At 38.5% G+C, this 23,292-nt stretch overlaps 1 protein-coding gene and 1 long non-coding RNA gene across 2 annotated transcripts in view; both read right to left on the reverse strand.

Annotated features, from left to right (window-relative positions):
* Positions 1-23,292, reverse strand: part of LOC120357578 (methionine aminopeptidase 1D, mitochondrial-like) — a 217,515-nt gene that overhangs the window by 27,273 nt on the left and 166,950 nt on the right. The gene's annotated exons all lie outside the window — the stretch shown is intronic.
* LOC113005884 lies at positions 81-23,121 on the reverse strand. The gene is made up of 3 exons (XR_005574586.1): positions 22,839-23,121; positions 1,082-1,241; positions 81-235 (listed from the first exon to the last, which is right to left on the reverse strand). It is a non-coding gene; the product is annotated as an uncharacterized LOC113005884 (long non-coding RNA).

Here is a 23,292-nt window from a genome sequence, read left to right on the forward strand (position 1 = left end):
ATAACAGTATATAATATAAAGTATGCGTGTATGTATGTGTGTGTGTGTGTGTGTGTGTGTGTGCGCGCGCGCGCGTGTGTGTGTGTGCGTGTGTGCGTGTGTGCGCGCGCGCGCATGTATACCTTGAAATATTATTTTTCTTTTTGTTTTATTCTATCACTGGCATGTTGTAGCCAAATCTTTATTACTTGTCCAATATTGTTCACCGTGTCGGAAGTATTTGCAGCGATTGTTTCTGAAAAAATGTATAATACTTATTGTATATACAATATTATAAATATAATACTTTAAAGTATTCTATAATTGAAACATGCAAATAAGTCGTGTACTATATAGAAAGAATCAAATTTGGGTGGAATTAAATGTATTATTTGATACAAAATTATATCGATATCTTTGCGTGTATCTAGTACTAGTTTAAAAGAGCACAAAAACTAGAACTAAACTAGAGATGAAGTAGAAGATTTATATATTTAATAAAAGTGAAATAAAATATAACTTTGAATTTATTATATATTCTTATTATATAGTTCTATCGGTGGAAAGTGTAAAAAATGGAAGAGTATGATCAGGATCGATAAAATGTAGAAAAAATGTGTGAAAAATAAATTTTTCTCACATTTCATCAATCTTGACCATATATATTATCAACTATACAAAAAACGAAACATCGTTAACCTTATTAATTTATGACAGAAGTATATCAAAAGTATCATTGATACAAATAAAGTAGGAGAGATAATTATTATATTATATTGTATTCACTATATAATGTATTGTTACGTGTACTTGTAAAAAAGAAAAAATGTTAGTGTATTCGATTTGTTGATTTCCTTCCGAATCTATTGTTTGTTCTTTTTAGTTTCAAAAGAGTCAATAAACTGCAAAAATGCTACTAAAAAGAATAAATCGTTGATTCAAAGTCGGGCCGAATTAGCTAATCGAATACGGTGTTGTTTCTTATTTTTTTTTCTCGGGAATGCTATTTTAAATAACAATACAATTATGATTTGCGCACTAATTATTGAAACTTTTCTATCTCTAAAGATTTAAAGGATTGCTAAATATATACTATACGTACCGATAATGACTGTGCATAATTTGAAGTCTTTAAACTTTATTGTTTTTCGTTGTCCCGACCACGACAATTGCAATGCAAGTCTATCAGAAATTAGCCACCGCATTACATTTTGAGTAAACTGCCCCGAATTCTTTCCCCCAATTCTCAGAATTCGTCGAATCTAAAAAATAAACAAAAAATCATTATTATTATTACTATTAATAAATGTTTTCATGATTGTACATATATAACTTCTTTTCTTTCGAAATCGATGCAGCCAAGCAACCGAAAATTTCGAAAAGATGATTTACCTTAACCGCGCAGATACACTAAAGTCGAGTCAATACGGCTGGTCCATCCTTGACACGTGCCGATTTTGGCGGATGATTGACCCCATCGACACGAAACACTTGTCGTACAATTAAAAAGTAGCGCGCGGACGACAATAGGAAGCAGTACACCTGCGGATTAAAATCCCATAGAAATCATAGGCAGAATCAGGTATAAAAGGAAGGAGCTCCGGAGCCCGCGGGCACTTACTTACTTACTTTCTTACAATCATTTACAGTCACTTACGGGCACATACCGCACCTTTTTTCATTCTGATCAATCGCTCATTTTTCGCTTCGCGATTCACTCTAGTTCGATCCGGCGCACATTCCGTGACATTATATGTCCGAGTTTGTGACGTTCGGATTCGTATTCACCGTACTTAAATTCGACGCGGCATTGTGAGATCCGAACACTCTGAGTGCCAACCGTCGACCAACCGTCCGCCGTTGTAAGCTGAATCCGCTCTGCCAACCACTAAATCGTTCGCACCTTCAAACTTCACCCAACAGTAAGTCTCAGCCGTCCATTATTTTTATTTTTTTATTTTTACTCTTCATAAGACTACCTTCTCTCTCTCATAAGATATTTGTTTTGTTGATTTATATTTTTCAAAACATTCATATATTCAGTATTATTGCACTACCCTTCCTTTTCTCCCTCTATTACTCTCAGTCTCTTTATTTCCCGCAGGATACAGTCGAGCTCTTTCGATTGGGTCCGCGACTCTTTTTATTTCCCGTAGGATACAATCGAGCTCTTTCGATTGGGTCCACGACTCTCTTTATTTCCCGCAGGATACAGTCGAGCTCTTTCGATTGGGTCCGCGACTCCTTTTATTTCCCGTAGGATACAATCGAGCTCTTTCGATTGGGTCCGCGACTCTTTTTATTTCCCGTAGGATACAATCGAGCTCTTTCGATTGGGTCCACGACTCTCTTTATTTCCCGCAGGATACAGTCGAGCTCTTTCGATTGGGTCCGCGACTCTTTTTATTTCCCGTAGGATACAATCGAGCTCTTTCGATTGGGTCCACGACTCTCTTTATTTCCCGCAGGATACAGTCGAGCTCTTTCGATTGGGTCCGCGACTCTTTTTATTTCCCGTAGGATACAATCGAGCTCTTTCGATTGGGTCCACGACTCTCTTTATTTCCCGCAGGATACAGTCGAGCTCTTTCGATTGGGTCCGCGACTCTTTTTATTTCCCGTAGGATACAATCGAGCTCTTTCGATTGGGTCCACGACTCTCTTTATTTCCCGCAGGATACAGTCGAGCTCTTTCGATTGGGTCCGCGACTCTTTTATTTCCCGTAGGATACAATCGAGCTCTTTCGATTGGGTCCACGACTCTCTTTATTTCCCGCAGGATACAGTCGAGCTCTTTCGATTGGGTCCGCGACTCTTTTATTTCCCGTAGGATACAATCGAGCTCTTTCGATTGGGTCCACGACTCTCTTTATTTCCCGCAGGATACAGTCGAGCTCTTTCGATTGGGTCCGCGACTCTTTTTATTTCCCGTAGGATACAATCGAGCTCTTTCGATTGGGTCCACGACTCTCCTTATTTCCCGCAGGATACAGTCGAGCTCTTTCGATTGGGTCCGCGACTCTTCTTATTTCCCGTAGGATACAATCGAGCTCTTTCGATTGGGTCCACGACTCTCTTTATTCCCTGCTGGATACAATCGAACTCTCGTTCGATTGAATTCGCAGTTTTCTTTGCTTCCAGCGGAAACGAAGAATTCTGTTCCTTTTATTAATTCAAACCTTTTTTTCTTTTGCTTTTCCTTTTTCTTCTTTCAAGAAGTTATAATATAAATTTTATTTCCCTTTATAAGAAAGAGAGAACGTAGCGTCAATTCTCAAATTCATTTTAGTGCGTAAGCGAGTCCCTGACCATAAAACTCGAAGAGCCATTAAGAACTGTCGGAATCGCCGAAATAAGAAGCTCCGGAGGCTTGGCGCATCGTTGTCGCTCTGCGGTAAATTACGCAAACAGCGAGCAAAAATTTCTGTTTTGCCTAACGCTCTAATTAATTTGAGTACTTCCGACGAACCGACCGACTCATCTCCGCCAGTCTCAAATCCGTCCCCTGAATCACACTCTTTTTCCCCCTGTCGTTATCCTTCCCCCTCTTACTCTCCTGGATCTCATGTAGAACCAGATTTTAAACAACCACCAGGGTCACCGTCTTCTACCTTCGATCCTTTTGCAGAACCCTTAGCCTCTCCTCGGGATTCAACCTTTTCTCCTACAGATTTTCCTCCTACACCTTCCCCCGATCTTTTTTATCGTAATTCCGATTCACCTGTTCGAAGACCTCCGGAAGATCCATATTCCCCCGCGCTAGAGTTTCCCCAAGAAAACCCGCATTCCGATTCATTATTTACTTCCGAACAGGTAGAGAATATAGTAAATGAAAATATCGAAGCGAATCGAAGAGTACTCAATGAATTTGAAGAAATCTTCGACTCGCTCCAAAGCCTACCTGGATAACTAAAAATTCCTTGATCATAAAATACACCTACACATGCACACTTATAACCAACTAGAATTTAAGTTATAATTACAATTTTTTTTGTTATTAAGAACATAAGATTTTTCTTCTTTTTATTACACATGTTTTCTACTGACAAAAATATTATTTGTACATTAATAATTATTATTTTAGTCATCACCTATCATTGTAATTGGTTATTTCTTTTATTATGTTAAAATAAATTGTAATTCTTAGTCTCAATCATTTTTCTTTACTTCAACCACCTCTAATTCCCGCTCCGATAAAATTGCACTTAGTCCGATCCCGCGTAAAAGCGATTCGATTCGTTTACGCAAAATAAGGACTACACGAATGCAAGAGTCTGAATGAGAGTCATAGGTCGTCATCCTCGACACCTGACCTACATTCTGACTCACCTGACGCATTCGACTCGTCGCACTCGCCCGGAGACATGTGTGCGAGAGATTAGGCTTGTTCCGTCCTTCCTACCTCGCTCGAATTATTTCTCTAAGTCTCTACCTGCCAACCGACCCGAGAGACTTATTTCGAGAATTCTGGACGTAACAGACCATTTGAGAAATTTTGGGGGCTCGTCCGGGATGAAAAGTGCAATTTTTAAGAGCAGGAATGACTACGAGGTCCGGATCAAATAAAGAAGAAATCGATAACATTTATAAATCTGCTGTTGAAAACCAGGGTATACCTGGACGTAAACCAGTCACGATTACACAGACATCAACTCCCACCACATCCTTTAAAAAAATTCCTAGATTATTTGATCTTACTTTGCATGATTCGGAGAGTTCGTTGGGAGGTGGCGACAAGACGCTAATACCTGGTTTCGACGACTCCGACGTTGCGGGAGACGATACAGTAAAAAGAATAGAGGGACCCGAACCTATCGTTAAAACTAAACCACCCGGAATGGCTCACTCAAATCCGTTCGCTTCTTTGAAGTACGCGGTAGAAGCCGTCCCTTTCTTTGATGGACAAAATATTCCGTTATCTTATTTTATTGAAGGATGCGAGGAAGCTAAGTCCATGCTACCCGCCGAGGCGGAGCTTCAATTTGCTCGCATAATTAGAACACGAATCGTCGGCGAAGCGCGCCGTACAATTCAGGATCAAAATTTCGATACCGTTGCTCAATTAACCGCATATTTAAAACAAGTATATGGGGCATCTAAGACCGTATATCAATTGCAAGGGGAATTAGGGTGCATTTATCAAAAAAATGAAGAAGATGTAATTACTTATGCAAATAGAGTAAAATTGTTAGGAAAACAAATCTTAGAAGCATATAAAGCATGGGGAAATGGCCCACCCGATCATAATGTAAAAATATCACTGGAAAAAGACATGTGCAAATGTTTCATTAGAGGATTGAAACCGGAAATTGAGCAAAGAATCGCGAGAGATTTAAATGTTCAAGAAACCGTATCCGATGCATTAAGAATAGAGCGCGAACTACGCTCAATGACCGACTTGCGACAAGGCAAAGGTAGCGCTGCCGACCGAGAAACAATTATTAGTCGGCCGCGCGAAACGTGTCAAATTTGTTACAAGGAGGGACATTCAGCTTCAAAATGCAGAAAATTGACTCAGACAATTCAGCTGGGTCATATCGGATCCGATTTAGGAACTGAAATTTTAATATGTCAAATTTGCAAAAAACGTGGGCACAGTGCCGACAAATGTCGGTTACGCGATCCTCAAACTCGACAGTCTGTTAGAATGATACGGGAAAATAACGTCATTTGTCAATTATGCTCTAAATCCGGGCATGACGCTAAGTCATGTAGAAATAATAAAATTAATATTCAAAATAAGCCCTCTCTAGTTTGCCAGTGGTGTGATCGGCTAGGGCATACGGCCAATAATTGTTGGAAAAAACAAAATGAGCAACGCGGCGAGGTGAACAAATTAAAAATCACCTGTCAAATTTGCAATAATTTCGGGCATATCGCAAAAAATTGTCGATCAAATCCAAAGGTAGATGCGGTACCTAAAGATTTGGTAGTTTGTCGATATTGCAAAGAGCAGGGGCACCTCCTCGAGAATTGCGAACTGCGAATTGCAAGCAACAATCGTAGAAAAGCAAACAATTCGGGAAACGCGGATGGACCCTCGACGTCGGGTGTGCAGCAGGGGTCCGGAAGGATCTCACACCCGTCGCCAGCCAAAGAAACCAAGTAAATAAGCATGTGTTGACCGCCCGCCAAGTAACCATAAATCTTGACAAGCATAGTCGCGTGCCTACCGTTCAGGTAAATTTTTGTGAAACGATTCCGCAAACTACCTTTTTATTGGATACTGGGTCAGGACCGAATATAATTAAAGAACATTTTATACCCACGGACATAGTTATCAATTACAATAATATTTTGAAGTTAAGCGGAATAAACGAATACCCGGTTTATACTCTCGGAGAAATCGTTCTTCCTCTTTTCGGGAAAGAAGTAACATTTCATATCGTGTCAAGTAATTTTCCTATATCACAATCCGGTATATTAGGTAACGATTTCTTTCAACAAACATTTTCCAAAATCGACTATGCTAATGGTTATTTAAACGTAGCAGGCACTAACGTTCCTTTCTTTTCTCCAGAAATTATTACCGCAGCTCCACGGTCCGAATCATTATTTTATGTGAGAGTAGGGAACCCTGATATAAAAATCGGGTACATACCTAAATTAAAAATTGCCCATGGAATTTATTCAAAGGAAACTATAGCAGAAAACGTTGACGGAAAAGCCTACCTGAATGTTATAAGTACTTTGGATGAGGAAGTAGAAGTTCAAGTACCGACTCTGTATCTCAAGCCTTTGAATGATATACTCGACGATCACGAGGATAAAATCGAGATGCCAAATGAACTAGAAGAAATTATGGAAATAAGATGCAAGACTAACAAAGAAGAAGTAAACGAAGAAATTAATAATGAAGGTGGAAATAATACACATTACGAGAAGGTAAATTTAATTGATGGAAAAATTGAGAAATTAAGTAATCAAATAAAAATGAAAAATCTCGAAGAAAAGGAAAATGGAAGAATGAATATAAAGGAAAATCAATTTAAAAATGAGGCAAAAATAAAAGAGAAAACTGAAGATAAAATCTTAAAGGAAAATGAAGAATTGAATAACAATTTTAATTTCAAAAATCCAGATCTCCAAAACCTTGGAGGAAGAGGCTTCCAAATCTCTCCTGAATTGCCCAGAGATTCAAAAATTCAAGAAAACGGAAATCACCAAACCTGCCTTGGATTGTCCAGTAATCTTAAAATTCTTAGGGAGAGAGAATTCCCAATTCTTCCTAAATTATCTAGCGATTCACAAATCCAAACGGAGGGAAGCTACCAAACTTCTAATGGATTATCCAAGAATCTAAAAATTATTAGTGAGGGATGTTTCCAAACCCCTCCCTCAGAGCACTTCATTCCTGCCGATCGTGAAGAGGGAAGTTACCAAACCTCGTCAAGCGATGCGGTTTTTATTTTAAGGGAATCGAAGGAAAAGAGTTCCTCTATTTCTCAAGAAAAAATAAAATCTCTTAGAAACAAAACAGTCATAAGAAACGATGACATCTCTCATTCAATTACAAAAATACCTTCAAAAGAGAACAGAACCGAGACCCCCGAAATAAGTAAGTTATATTATTCTAAAGAGAATGAATCTCTTGCAGAAAATGTTGCCTCAACTCAACAAATGAGTGAAAATTTTAAAAGTAAACAAATTCAAACAGAAGAAGAGAAGCAAGATTTGCAAAATAAAATACCTCGCGAATGTTTTCAAATTTCTGAAAATTTGGAGCAGAATAGGCTCGCAGAAATTATGGAGTTATTACGTCTCGATCATTTAAATATCCAAGAAAGAGATAACGTAATAAGTCTTATATCCGGCAGCCAGGATAGATTCCACATACCCGGAGAAAAATTAACAGCGACTCACGTGTTGCAACATCAAATACCGACAACAGACGACCGACCCATCAATACTAGACAATATCGATTTCCTCAAATTCATAAAGAAGAAATAAATAAACAAGTTGAAGAATTGTTAGATGGAGGCGTAGTAAAATTATCTCAGTCACCTTACAATACGCCCATATGGATAGTGCCTAAGAAGGAAGATTCAAAGGGAAACAAACGCTGGAGAATGGTTTTAGATTTCCGCGCTTTAAATGAAAAAACCATTGGCGACGCTTATCCATTACCTAACATTGTTGACATCCTGGATCAATTAGGAGGAGCGGAATATTTCTCCGTATGCGATCTAGCTTCTGGTTTCCATCAAATAAAAATGGACCCCGCCGATGGTCACAAAACGGCATTTACTACTCCCTTCGGGCATTATGAATTCGAACGAATGCCATTCGGATTAAAAAATGCACCTGCGACTTTCCAACGTTTAATGGATTTAGTATTATCCGGATTGCAAGGCAAGGAATTATTCGTCTATATGGACGATATAGTTATTTATGCTACTTCACTGGAAGAGCATGAAAGAAAATATAATCTATTAATGGATCGACTCCGCAAAGCAAATTTAAAATTACAACCTGATAAATGTGAATTTCTGAAGACTGAAGTGACATACCTTGGGCATATAATAGGTAGAAACGGTGTTAAGCCCGATCCGAAAAAATTAGAAGCCGTAAGACAATTTCCTCGACCAAAAACTCCGAAAAATATTAAACAGTTTCTTGGACTAGCGGGATATTACAGGCGATTTATACCAAATTTTTCTGCACTAGCCAAACCACTGTCTAACTTGCTAAAAAACGACGTTCGCTTCGAATGGGCATCCGCTCAAGAGGATTCTTTCGAAGCATTGAAAGAGAAATTATGCGAAGAACCAGTATTGCAATATCCTGATTTTTCTAAACCATTTATTTTGACCACCGACGCATCTGGAATAGCCGTGGGAGGCATTTTGTCACAAGGAGAAATAAATAAAGATCGACCAGTAGCATACGCATCTCGAACACTAACCGATAATGAAATAAAATATGACACCTACGAAAAGGAAGCATTAGCAATAATATACTGCGTCAAACATTTTCGTCCATACTTATACGGACGCAAATTTACGCTAGTCACAGACCATAAACCCCTACTCTGGTTCAAAAATGCACAAGATGCCAACATGCGTATACTTCGCTGGAGACTTAAATTAGCAGAATACGATTACGATGTAGTATATAAAGCCGGCAAAACTAATGTAAATGCCGACGCTTTATCTAGAAATCCAGTAAATTGCAATGAAAGAATCTGTAATGTAGTTAAGCATAATAAAATCTTAAATCCTAATGACCCGAAAGACGCAGAAATTATAGCCGGTTTATTAGAAGAAACAGACGAAGAAGACGAAGACTTTGAATTGTATCTCTCAGACGAGGAGGAATTTGAGAATCCGCCGTCGGACAACGATCTGTATAGTAACCATATGGATTCCACGCAGCCTGCGTCCACAATGAAAGAGAAAGTAACTCAAGACTTTCCTACACGCGACAAAATACAAACGAGAAGCCAGACAGCGAAGATTAAAGACACCGCTCATAATTATTCAATAGACGAAACCGAATCATCGAAGATTAGAAACAGACCGACAGCAAGAGAAGCCGATAATACTGACGACGAGACAATGGAAAACCAAGACGAGGAAACAGAGGACGAAGAAGAAGAAAACGACGAGACAAGAAATAGAAACGATCCACCGGATAAAGAAAGCGATAGTGAAAATGACGCAAATAAAATTTGCGAAATAAATAAACGACGAAAAGCAAAGCCTACTATTATTAAAGATCAAATAATTAAAAGCAACGTTTTCGACTCTCGAGAATTATTATTCTTGCGGAAGGATAACGTAGCATATTTCGTAGATACTACAGGAAAGCCCTTAGATTCAGGTTCTCAAAAATTATTCGAAAGAAATGAGCTTCCAAACTTGGAAGATCTTACCTTAGGCAGGGTTAAGGCTATAAAATATAAAAAACGTTACCATATGGCGTTGCCCATTAGCGAGGGACAGCGCGAGGGTCCAACGATGACTTTAACTCAGGTAACAGCCGTGCTAAAAGATCTCTGTGTTATAGTCGAAAAATTAAAACTAGAAACTCTTAGTATTGCAAAAACGGATATTGTTAACAATGTACCATGGAATAACATTAAACCACTATTGCAATTAACGTTTATCAACTCCACGACTAAACTAATTATTTGCAATGGATTAGTTAAATACCCTCCAAGAGATCTTCGACCTATTATAATCGGAGAAACACATTGCTTGCCTACCGGAGGACATCGTGGCGTTACAAAAACTTATAACAGAATTAAACATAATTATTATTGGGAAAATTTAAAGACAGATGTCCAGCATTATATACAGCAATGTTTGCAGTGTCAGTTGAAAAAATTAGTTAGGGTAAAAACTAAACAACCCATGATGATAACTGACACGCCAGGATCTTCTTTCGACAAAGTTGCTATGGATATAGTGGGGCCGTTACCTAAAACCATGAGAGGAAATGAATACATTCTAACCCTGCAGGATCAGCTGACAAAATTCTGTATGGGGATTCCTTTACCTGACCAGACTTCCGAAACAATAGCGGAAGCCTTTGTAGATAAATTTATTTGTGTATTAGGAGCGCCCAAAGCCATATTGACCGATCAAGGAAGAAATTTCATTAGTGAATTAATGAAGAAAATAGCAAAGCTGTTCCGAATTCGCAAATTTCGCACAACGGCTTTCCACCCTCAATCGAACGGCTCATTAGAAAGATCGCATCATGCATTAGGAGAATATTTAAAGCAGTATGCTAATGAACAAAAGCAATGGGATAGATGGATCGGACTCGCAATATTTAATTACAATACCAGCGTCCACGAAGCCACGAAGCACACGCCATATGAATTAGTATTCGGCAAAATAGCAAGAATTCCGACTAATGAACTCTTAGGCCCAGAAGATAAATTAGCAAGTTACGATGACTATTTGATAAATTTAGTTACGCAACTTCACGGCATCCAAACCAACGCCCGCGAAAATGTTATTAATGCGAAAATTAAGTCGAAAAAACACTACGACAAGAAAATTAACCCACAGACGTTTAAGCCTGGAGATTACGTATTCTTATTAAAAGGGCCTAAACCCGGTAAATTCGGAGATCATTATACTGGCCCTCACGAAATTCTCGAAATAATAAATAGAAAGAACGTTAAAATAAGAATAAAGAAAAATAGCCGAATTGTACATCCCAATCGATTGAGAGTTTCCCATATAAAACCCATCCTTAACCATTAAAATAAATAGTAACAACAATCAAAATTTCAGATGGATCCCCGGGTTATGGCTATAATACTAATAATAGCATGGGCCCGCGAAACAGCCGGAATAATAGGCTACGATTGCGGATCACCGATGGCAAATATAACAACAATGTCCTTACTTAATACAGAAGAATGCGATATACCTCTTCAACGTGTGAACCAGACCAAAAAATATATACAACTCTTACAGATCAATGAATTTAAAACAGTAAAAGTTATTCAATGCAAAGTTGAGATCGATAGGATAGTAAAAACATGCGGAATGTTCTCTCACACCGGTGACGTGCTTAATGGCAAATACTCATACATAGAAGAAACCTCCCGTGAAACTTGCATGAAAATGCAATGGATCGGAACCTATCGTCACGGAAATACTGTGATATCCGATTTAAAGGCAAATCAATCAGTCTCACGACCAGTAACCTTGGCAGGGCACATAGATAACGCAGGAACGTGCCACGGGACTAGTTATTCCGATTCTTTTGGGAGTTGGCCCAACGTGATTGTGCTCGCAACTGTAAAAATCACACTCCAAGATTATGAGGCCACGGTCCAACTCAACTCAAATCGAATAGTGCTCCGGTCCGGAGTGACCTGCGATTTCAAGTCCACCCAATGCGTAGATCTAGAAGGAGGAAACACCTACTGGGACCCACTCCCCCCGAGTCAATGTGCACTTTCTAATTTCGGGTCACTTTATGATGGATTCGCGAATGTACTAGTAGATGATACCGGCAAAGAATCACAGGTAGTTTACTCTTTAAATTCTCAAGAAACGACCTTCGCACTGACAATGAGAGGACAATATACACACTGTGGATACACGCTCATAAGAACCGAACACCCGAAATTATTGATCTATGAAACAACCTTCGGGAGTTCAATATTCGGTAAGGAATATCGCCCGCAAAACCTCGATATTTTTGCCTACATAAACTCCAAGTTTTTGTATGTGGAAAAACACGTACGCACTCAGGTAAACGAATTATATAGAAATGTCCTCCAACAGCAATGTACCCTCGAACAAAAGGTACTAAAAAACGCATTGGCTCTCGCCACTCACGCCCCAGACGCTTTCGCCTACCACATAATGCAAGGGCCAGGATATATGGCTTTGTTAGCCGGAGAAGTGATACATATAGTGAAATGCGTACCTGTCGAGGTGAAACTTGCTCACACTGGAAAATGCTATGATCAGCTACCAGTACTACGAAATAACGAGAGTCTATTTTTAACCCCACAAACTCATATTTTATTGCGTCAAGGGACGGAGGTTACTTGTAACTCACTCGCACCCGCCATGTATCTTCTCGGAGACTCATGGTATAAATTCACACCCAAACCAGTCGAGACGCTACCTCCGATAATTATGAAGCCCATGACTAAACCAACATGGAAATATATTAGTCCCGGCTCGCTTGCCACAAGCGGAATATATACAGAAAACGAACTCGAAACGCTTAGGGATCATATAATGTTTCCTGCCGAACGACCAGCTCTGCTTAACACGGTAGCCCGAGGAATGATGGGGCAATCGGGGTCCATAAATGGAGGATCTATCTCTAACCTTTTGGACGAAGCCTCCATAGAGAAAATAGCTACATCTGCATGGGAAAAATTCTGGAATCGATTTCTAATCTTTGGGAATGTCAGCGCGGGGATAATCGGAATATACATGTCAGTAAGAGTTGTAAAACTAATAATAGATACTTTTGTGCACGGATATGCCCTGCACACCGTGTACGGGTGGTCACTATATTTAGTAGGAGCAATATGGGACTCAATCACCCAACTCTTGTTACACCTAGGAAAAGACCGTTGTAAATTAAGGAATCCATCTCCCTCAGCACCTGACGAGTCAGGATCGCAAGCAATAAGATTCTCAGAACTACAAGAGGATCCTAGACGGGAACAGCACAATTACCCCCTGCTCCCGCCTAAAGAAAATTCAACGTATACTCTCGAGTTGAAAAAAAAAAAAAAAAAAAAAAAAAAAAAATAAAAAAAAAAATCCCTTCCATTCTTATCCCTCTATCTCTAATGTAAACAATACCATACATTTGCACCAATGAGCCCATGGTTCTCTTATAGATGACTACTGCTATCGGCCACATAAATACGGGAACTTTGACTCGAAGCCCTCTGAAAGTAAAAATAATAAGGGTAGACTCGCCCACCTTGATTTGGGTTCATCTACAAAATTCTACAGACGATTTCGAAGAAATGTTAGAGGAGCTCCAACGCCGGATGACGCGACGAGGGCGACTGCTGCATCACCGACCCGACGACATTAAAGCAGATGAAATTGTCGCCGTTCACGATAGACGGAGATGGCAACGTGGCGTTATTCTTAGTGCCTATGAAGATGGAACAGCCACTATTTTTCTAAAAGATTGGGCCCGTATTATCGAGCGGCCCTATTGCGAAATCTATCAACTCGAAGAAAGATTCCGTGATTTTGAATGGCGGGCAATCCCTTGCGCATTAGCATATACAGAACCTTGCCCAGTAAAAAGAATATGGCCCCGGAGGGCCAAAGATCTTCTAAAATTTTTAATTGAACAACGGGAAGGATGGATCAGCATTGTCGGGGACGTAGAAGAAGAAGCGGCACTCGTGAAGATGGAGATAAGAAACGAATGTGGGAGCGGAATACTTGACGTCAAGGACATCCTCGTAAAACTAGGCCACGCTCAAGACTCCGAAAGAATCCTAGCATATGCATACCCTTCGGTTTAACAAAAAGGCGTATAAATAATAACATTAGTACTAGTAACTACTATTCATCAAGTAGGATAATTAACGTTAAGCATTGAGCGCGACACACGTCGAAGAAAGGGACTCCCCGGTTAGGAAATTCATCGAGTAATAAAAATTTATTTTTTTTTACATAAAAATGGAAGGCCATAAGTATTACAAACACATAAATATATATATACATATATGTATACCTAAAGCGATGAATTTCCTATTGCAGCAAATACATATAGAATGAGGGAGGCTCTCTGTCGCGATTGGCCAGAACTAGAAAGGGAATGTCGCGAATTATTCTGGGAAGACTTTGTGTACCTGAGCAACCTTCGGTGCGTTACCAGCTTAGGAAACTCGAGGATATTTCAACATTCCGAGAATTGTTCAAAAATTTGTCACCATTGTTACTTAACATTGTCTTCTGCTACACGACTTAAATATGAACGCCTCTATAAACATCATTTAGTCCACATAAACGCGGTACGCAATCAGACTTACTGTGCTATCTGCTACAGGATAACTGTAACAGTCAAAGCAGTCGAACGATGTGAAGGCTGTCTCCAAAAATTTGAGCAAGCCGATAGAGCGTTTCTAAATGCCGGAAACGGAATACCGGTAGTAGCGACTCTAAGCGAAATCCGAGATCTGTGCGACCGTAGTATTACGTATGTGACGAGAGGTGCATAAAATTAAATTAAGAACAAAATTGAAATCCGATCTCTCGAACATACCGAACTAATTCAAGAAAACAAGGGAAGAGAGCTCTTCCTCCCTTGTACTAAAGGTTTCAATAATCACTACTTGATCGTCGATTGCAGTACACAAGGATGTCGGTCATTTTCAACTCCTGTTGGCCAAGAAGAAACCGAGGAGAAGAAACAAAAGAGGCTTTGCGCGCCCTGAATACTGCTAGACTTATAATGGATCTCAAATGCGTCACCACGATAAGCGGACGCCCGATGTATCAACGATTCGGCAACCATTGCAAGATTTGCGAAAATTGCTATATAACAATGTCAAACGAAATGCAAAAGGAACACGTGGCCGTGGCGCCACACCTCCTGATTCATATGAATTTTCTCTATAATCAAGAAAAATGCGCTATTTGTCGAAAAGAGATGGTAAGGTATAACGACGCCGAGGAATGTCAGGACTGCCTTAACACATTTGAGCATGCAGACATCATACGCCTGAAACTCGGGTGGGGTTACCCATGTATTAAACCAAATAAATGCCAGAGAGCCGGCCAAACCAACCGAAGTGTGACCGCCGTTCGCTGTTAACAATGCTTAAGTAGTCTTGTAAATACCAAAAAAAAAAAAGAAAAAAAAAACACAAAAGAAGAAACAACGAAAAAATAATTGATCTACGCAGAAAAAATATATATATATATTCAAAAGAAAAGACCTATTATATTGAAAAAAAAAAAAAAAAAAAAAAAAAAAATATATATATATAAATAAATAAATAAATTAATTAATAAATAAATTTATATATAAATAATAAAAAAATTTTTATACAAAAAAATATATATATCTTTGTAAGAATATCTATTTAGCAAGTATAAAAAGGGGGCCACATTATAATATATTACCTAATATTTAGAGGCGATATTTGGGAATATTTACAACAAGCATATCTATTTAGCAAAAAAAAAAAAAAAAAAAAAAAATATATATATATATATTATAAACAATGTTTAATAGGTAACAGAATATTTAGAAATGTTTACTGTAGACACATATGGTGTGGAGATTGCATCTCGATAAAATAGCTTGCTCTAATCCTAGCACAATTATTCACAGTTCATGAGATGCTATATCCGCACAATATATCTTTCGCCAAGTAGTTAATAAACAAATAAATAGATAGATAAGTAAGCGTAAAGAATATGTACACAAACATACGATACGTACATCGCCGAAAAATCATTTTTAATGTGCTATTTTAATTCCACCAGCGTGTCTTCATAATTAAGTAAATAATAACGAATAAATGAATAATTAGAAACATGAGAGAAACATAGGAAGGGGATTCGATGATTACCCTTTTTCTTTCCTGTTTTCACCCGAACAAAATGTATGTAAATAGCGAAGAAAAGTATATAGATAAACAATTATAAGAGAATGATACTAATGATAAACGGGGAAAAAGCAGTACGCATTTGATTATCATTAATATATATATATAAATATATGAATAAACTCCCTTCTCACCAAAGAATTACTCTCTAACAAAGAGAGCAACGCAGAGCTTCACAAGCGTACCTGAATAGTCGAGTAATTAGCAACAAAGGAATAAGCCATTGACAATCACAAAAGAAACCGAAAGGGAGGGCTAAAGGCCGTTTTTCTTTTTCTAATTCATTCATAAATATATATAAAGAAAAAACCCATAGATAAGTATGTTTAAACTAATGATACAGCGAATAAGTTATATAGAAACAAATAATATAAGAAGTTTTCCTCCTATAAAAATAATGATAATAATAATAATGGGGGAACATGTACGCCACCATATATATATTTAAAAAAAAAAAAAAAAAAAAAAAAAAAAAAAAAAAAAAAAAAAACGTATCTGTATACTTGACCTCGCCAAAACAATGTAGAAACTCTGTAAGCGTCTTAAATATTGTAAAGTAATTAACAAATAAATAAGTAACCAGAAACACGAAAGAAACAAGGAAGGGGATTTGGTGGTCGCCTTTTTCTTTCCTGTTTCTATATAAAACAAATATACCTATCTACACGAGTAAATGGGTAAACTAAATCGTAAAGATCGCTAGGATAAGTTTAGGAACAGAAAAATTCGTCATGCCAATTATCGCGAGCAATAAGCGCAATTGTTAAGTACCTGTGAATAACGATTAAACAATTGTAATATTAACTATCGCCCAGAACGCATAACTTCAGCAAATTTTCTCTCGAAAGGTAATGATTTTTATACGAGACAAAAAATAGGTCTTTTAGCGAAAATTATTAATAAGATGATGGTTACGTAAATCACAATACCTTGATTTAAATAATCCTTTGATGGCACAATCACTTCACTAATAAGAAGTATATACACATACATATAATTTGAACTAGTAGAGACTTTCTCCTTCTTGCAACAAAATCATTCGAGATTTTCTAATAGGGGGATTTCCTTCCATTGCTGTCACTCTCCCTTACATTCCATGCGAGGTAAGAAACCTCGCAAATCCATACATCAAGTAAAATTAGTTGAACCACTTTTATTCGCGTCAACCAGCCAATCAATCCCGCACTCGGCACACATATTTAACGAAAAAGGAAAACTCGACGAGATGCACTGCGATGCCCACGCTGGCAAACTGACGCTAAACTGCATCGAAAACGGCATCCGTGGGCCTGCAAACACGGAGTAAGACCCTTAGGGTAGGGGAAGCCACAGATGCTTCGCCCAGGTAAAGACCAGAAGGTGTGAAAAAACGGAGAGATAAAAAAGGGATGTAAGGATTAGACAGTAAAACCCCGGAACATACACGTGTTCCGATATTCGAACTTATAGTTCAATAATATCATTTCTGAAGTAAGAGGAAGTCTCATATTATTATATTAATTAACCGAATGTCACCTCAGTAATTGTGATTTATCAAACTATCAACGTATACATACATGTATTCTTATACAAAAAAAAAAAAAATAAAAAAAAAAATAAAAAATAAAAAGTATATATATATATAGATATACATAAATAATAAGCAAGCAAAATAAGGAGACTAACTTCTTGTAAGAGAAGAAACTTTTAAAGAATTATCACCCGAGTCCCAAAGCAAGAGGAGTTTGCAAACGAGGCAGCTGTATCACCGAATTAATTAACCACCTAAGAAGACAGCTGACGACAGATGGGCACCACATTTGTCATATATATATAAGACGGAAGCGTATCTGTCGTTTTAAGAGATTGAGGACGCATAATCCAAAAAATCCACATGCAGAGTGTACCATCTCAAAGAATGCTTCCGCAATTTAGAAGGCAACGTCATGCGCATTATCTTATGCGGAGTTAAACTCGATGACGCTCACCTGGCCAAAACGATAAGCCGACTACCAACGGAAGGATAACGGGCGGGTAACCGTCATCAGGGCAATGTAAAACTGGAGCCAAAGAACAAATATAGCGAGAAGTCCGAAAATCTATAGAATGCGCTCACCTCAATGAGAACATATGGAAAGCGTAATCCCTCAAGCTACTCCGTACACCCAGAATGAAAAACAGATCAAAATATTGAGGATAAGAGGGAAAAGGAGAGAGAGCATCAGAAAAGAGTATAAATACTCAAGGAAGTCAGGGAAACCGTCACTTTAAATCTTTCTTGCAACCAAGGTCTAAGGTCTGCCAAGGAAGACTACCAAAGAGCTGAACAGTCGAGAATGGAAGCCGTCATCAAGAATATCGACATAGCGAAATTGAGCCGTGGACGACATGAAGTCCAAATTATCCGGACTGAATCGCCCTTGCTCTTCTGGGTACGGCTCAAGACGGGAGAAGCGGCTCTAACGGATTTGATCATCGACCTTATGATATACATGGGCCGACGAGAACGACAAATGAGCCTCTGGCCCAACCAAATCACCACAGGGGAGGCAGTGGCAACCAGGGACGACCGGGGCGAATGGCAGCGCGGCGAGATCCTGAAGGTAGACCGGACTCGCAGAAGAGCCATGGTCGCGCTGGCCGATTGGGGCCGTACCACCTGGAGACCCTTCCGAGAACTTTATCAGCTCGAAGAAAGATTCCGGAAGCTCCCTTGGCAAGCCATCGCATGCGGGTTAGCGCATGTGGCTCCGCCAACATCCACGGACACATGGCCCGGAAGGACAAGGGCCCTATTACGCATTTTGGCAGAAGGAGAAAGAGGGTGGATACGTTTCCAGTACCCACTCAGGCCGGGAGCAGCACTAGTAACCGCCACCATCCTCGGACCCAGGAGCGGCCATGCATTAAGGAAAACCATCCACCTGAGGGAGGCCCTGATACTCCTAGGGCACGTACAAGGGGAGGAGAATCGCGTTACGGAAAACACCTTTCCCGCTGCGTAACAACACAAAAAAAAAAAAAAAAAAAAAATAATAATAATAATAATAACAAACATACATACACAATTATTGTAAAGGAAAAAATAACAATAAAATTTTTTTTTTTTATTTTTTTTTCTCTCCAATAAAAACCTTTTTTTTTTTATCTACTATTAAGTATCCCATGCAACCTTCTCCTTTCAAAGAAATTATATAAAAAATAAATAAGTAAAATAAATAAATAGATAATATCCGTATATACATATAAGAGAGCAAAAATATATATATAAGCAAGAAATGAAGGGAATAATAATAAAAAGTATACATACATATATATATATAATTTATATACATACATATATAAAACATTATAAAATTATATTAACGAAAGAAAGGGTAAAACACGCCCACACTGAACAATAACTATTAAACTTAGAAAGCGTCCAACGACGAATTTTAGATAACTTAAAATTAAGATAACTATAAGTTAATTCTGTATCAAACGAGAGTTTATATTTCTTTCTTTTTATTTTCTGGATGGTGATCGAACTTTTAAATGAATTTAAAGACCCACCGTAAAAGAAAAACGGTAGCGTGAAGAAAATGCGCATTCTTCCGTCACCTGCAGCAAGCAGATACCGACAGGCGGACCCACGCAGGTCGACGAGTAAATAAAGCTTGAACAAAACACTATCTCGAAAGACGGGTTCAGGTAAAAACACCTTGGAAAAAGAGAAAGAAATACTTTAATAATCCGCATACATATAAGAAAACTATATATATTTATATAGATATATATAAATATATACTATAATAGAAAAATGAGAAAGAAATTTATATTGTAAAAAGAGTACGAAGGGATTAAGAGAAAGCTGTATATTTTTCCCTTCCTGCTCTTTCCTTAGAACCTCAGGACGCACATCTAAGAGAAATCTTACATGTGGGTCCTCCCTTGAAAAGGAAATTTCCCGCGAAAGAAAAGAATTATCCTTCTTACTCTGCAAATGTTGTGTAACCCCAACATTTGTCTAAGGCGGGGGGTGTTACGTCCTGTGGAGTAACAATTCTTTTCTTTCGAAATCGATGCAGCCAAGCAACCGAAAATTTCGAAAAGATGATTTACCTTAACCGCGCAGATACACTAAAGTCGAGTCAATACGGCTGGTCCATCCTTGACACGTGCCGATTTTGGCGGATGATTGACCCCATCGACACGAAACACTTGTCGTACAATTAAAAAGTAGCGCGCGGACGACAATAGGAAGCAGTACACCTGCGGATTAAAATCCCATAGAAATCATAGGCAGAATCAGGTATAAAAGGAAGGAGCTCCGGAGCCCGCGGGCACTTACTTACTTACTTTCTTACAATCATTTACAGTCACTTACGGGCACATACCGCACCTTTTTTTCATTCTGATCAATCGCTCATTTTTCGCTTCGCGATTCACTCTAGTTCGATCCGGCGCACATTCCGTGACATTATATGTCCGAGTTTGTGACGTTCGGATTCGTATTCACCGTACTTAAATTCGACGCGGCATTGTGAGATCCGAACACTCTGAGTGCCAACCGTCGACCAACCGTCCGCCGTTGTAAGCTGAATCCGCTCTGCCAACCACTAAATCGTTCGCACCTTCAAACTTCACCCAACAGTAAGTCTCAGCCGTCCATTATTTTTATTTTTTTATTTTTACTCTTCATAAGACTACCTTCTCTCTCTCATAAGATATTTGTTTTGTTGATTTATATTTTTCAAAACATTCATATATTCAGTATTATTGCACTACCCTTCCTTTTCTCCCTCTATTACTCTCAGTCTCTTTATTTCCCGCAGGATACAGTCGAGCTCTTTCGATTGGGTCCGCGACTCTTTTTATTTCCCGTAGGATACAATCGAGCTCTTTCGATTGGGTCCACGACTCTCTTTATTTCCCGCAGGATACAGTCGAGCTCTTTCGATTGGGTCCGCGACTCTTTTTATTTCCCGTAGGATACAATCGAGCTCTTTCGATTGGGTCCACGACTCTCTTTATTTCCCGCAGGATACAGTCGAGCTCTTTCGATTGGGTCCGCGACTCTTTTATTTCCCGTAGGATACAATCGAGCTCTTTCGATTGGGTCCACGACTCTCTTTATTTCCCGCAGGATACAGTCGAGCTCTTTCGATTGGGTCCGCGACTCTTTTTATTTCCCGTAGGATACAATCGAGCTCTTTCGATTGGGTCCACGACTCTCCTTATTTCCCGCAGGATACAGTCGAGCTCTTTCGATTGGGTCCGCGACTCTTCTTATTTCCCGTAGGATACAATCGAGCTCTTTCGATTGGGTCCACGACTCTCTTTATTCCCTGCTGGATACAATCGAACTCTCGTTCGATTAAATTCGCAGTTTTCTTTGCTTCCAGCGGAAACGAAGAATTCTGTTCCTTTTATTAATTCAAACCTTTTTTTTCTTTTGCTTTTCCTTTTTCTTCTTTCAAGAAGTTATAATATAAATTTTATTTCCCTTTATAAGAAAGAGAGAACGTAGCGTCAATTCTCAAATTCATTTTAGTGCGTAAGCGAGTCCCTGACCATAAAACTCGAAGAGCCATTAAGAACTGTCGGAATCGCCGAAATAAGAAGCTCCGGAGGCTTGGCGCATCGTTGTCGCTCTTCGGTAAATTACGCAAACAGCGAGCAAAAATTTCTGTTTTGCCTAACGCTCTAATTAATTTGAGTACTTCCGACGAACCGACCGACTCATCTCCGCCAGTCTCAAATCCGTCCCCTGAATCACACTCTTTTTCCCCCTGTCGTTATCCTTCCCCCTCTTACTCTCCTGGATCTCATGTAGAACCAGATTTTAAACAACCACCAGGGTCACCGTCTTCTACCTTCGATCCTTTTGCAGAACCCTTAGCCTCTCCTCGGGATTCAACCTTTTCTCCTACAGATTTTCCTCCTACACCTTCCCCCGATCTTTTTTATCGTAATTCCGATTCACCTGTTCGAAGACCTCCGGAAGATCCATATTCCCCCGCGCTAGAGTTTCCCCAAGAAAACCCGCATTCCGATTCATTATTTACTTCCGAACAGGTAGAGAATATAGTAAATGAAAATATCGAAGCGAATCGAAGAGTACTCAATGAATTTGAAGAAATCTTCGACTCGCTCCAAAGCCTACCTGGATAACTAAAAATTCCTTGATCATAAAATACACCTACACATGCACACTTATAACCAACTAGAATTTAAGTTATAATTACAATTTTTTTGTTATTAAGAACATAAGATTTTTCTTCTTTTTATTACACATATTTTCTACTGACAAAAATATTATTTGTACATTAATAATTATTATTTTAGTCATCACCTATCATTGTAATTGGTTATTTCTTTTATTATGTTAAAATAAATTGTAATTCTTAGTCTCAATCATTTTTCTTTACTTCAACCACCTCTAATTCCCGCTCCGATAAAATTGCACTTAGTCCGATCCCGCGTAAAAGCGATTCGATTCGTTTACGCAAAATAAGGACTACACGAATGCAAGAGTCTGAATGAGAGTCATAGGTCGTCATCCTCGACACCTGACCTACATTCTGACTCACCTGACGCATTCGACTCGTCGCACTCGCCCGGAGACATGTGTGCGAGAGATTAGGCTTGTTCCGTCCTTCCTACCTCGCTCGAATTATTTCTCTAAGTCTCTACCTGCCAACCGACCCGAATTCTCAGAATTCGTCGAATCTAAAAAATAAACAAAAAATCATTATTATTATTACTATTAATAAATGTTTTCATGATTGTACATATATAACTTTTTATTTAACTCACTAAGTCTCTTTGAATTTGATCTGCACCGGTCAAAACAGCATCGAAATTTTTCAGTTGTTCTATTGTTGTCAGTGGAAAATCAGGAAAAGTTGATTCTTCAACTGCCTCATTCTGATTTTTGTCGTTTGACCGATTTTGTAGCAATATTAAATTTATTTTATTTAGTAATGCTTATGATAAACTTTATACTTTTTTTCCGTCAGTGGTTCTAGAAATAATTATAACATATTTATATTATTGCGTACAACTTACCATTATTACATTAATTAATAATATGAAGTTCAATGTTTTGTATACTACGAAGCTTACGTTGAAATTTTGCTCATTTTGATTTAATGTTAAATTTTAGAAATCTTGTATAGCTTTTTAATTAATAATAATTTCATAATATTAGTAGCTTATACTTGCGTTTCAATATTTTCCAGGGATAAATAATAATTTAATTTTAAATAAT

This window comes from Solenopsis invicta, chromosome 4 (genome assembly GCF_016802725.1).
Source record: "Solenopsis invicta isolate M01_SB chromosome 4, UNIL_Sinv_3.0, whole genome shotgun sequence".
Taxonomy (NCBI): domain Eukaryota; kingdom Metazoa; phylum Arthropoda; class Insecta; order Hymenoptera; family Formicidae; genus Solenopsis; species Solenopsis invicta.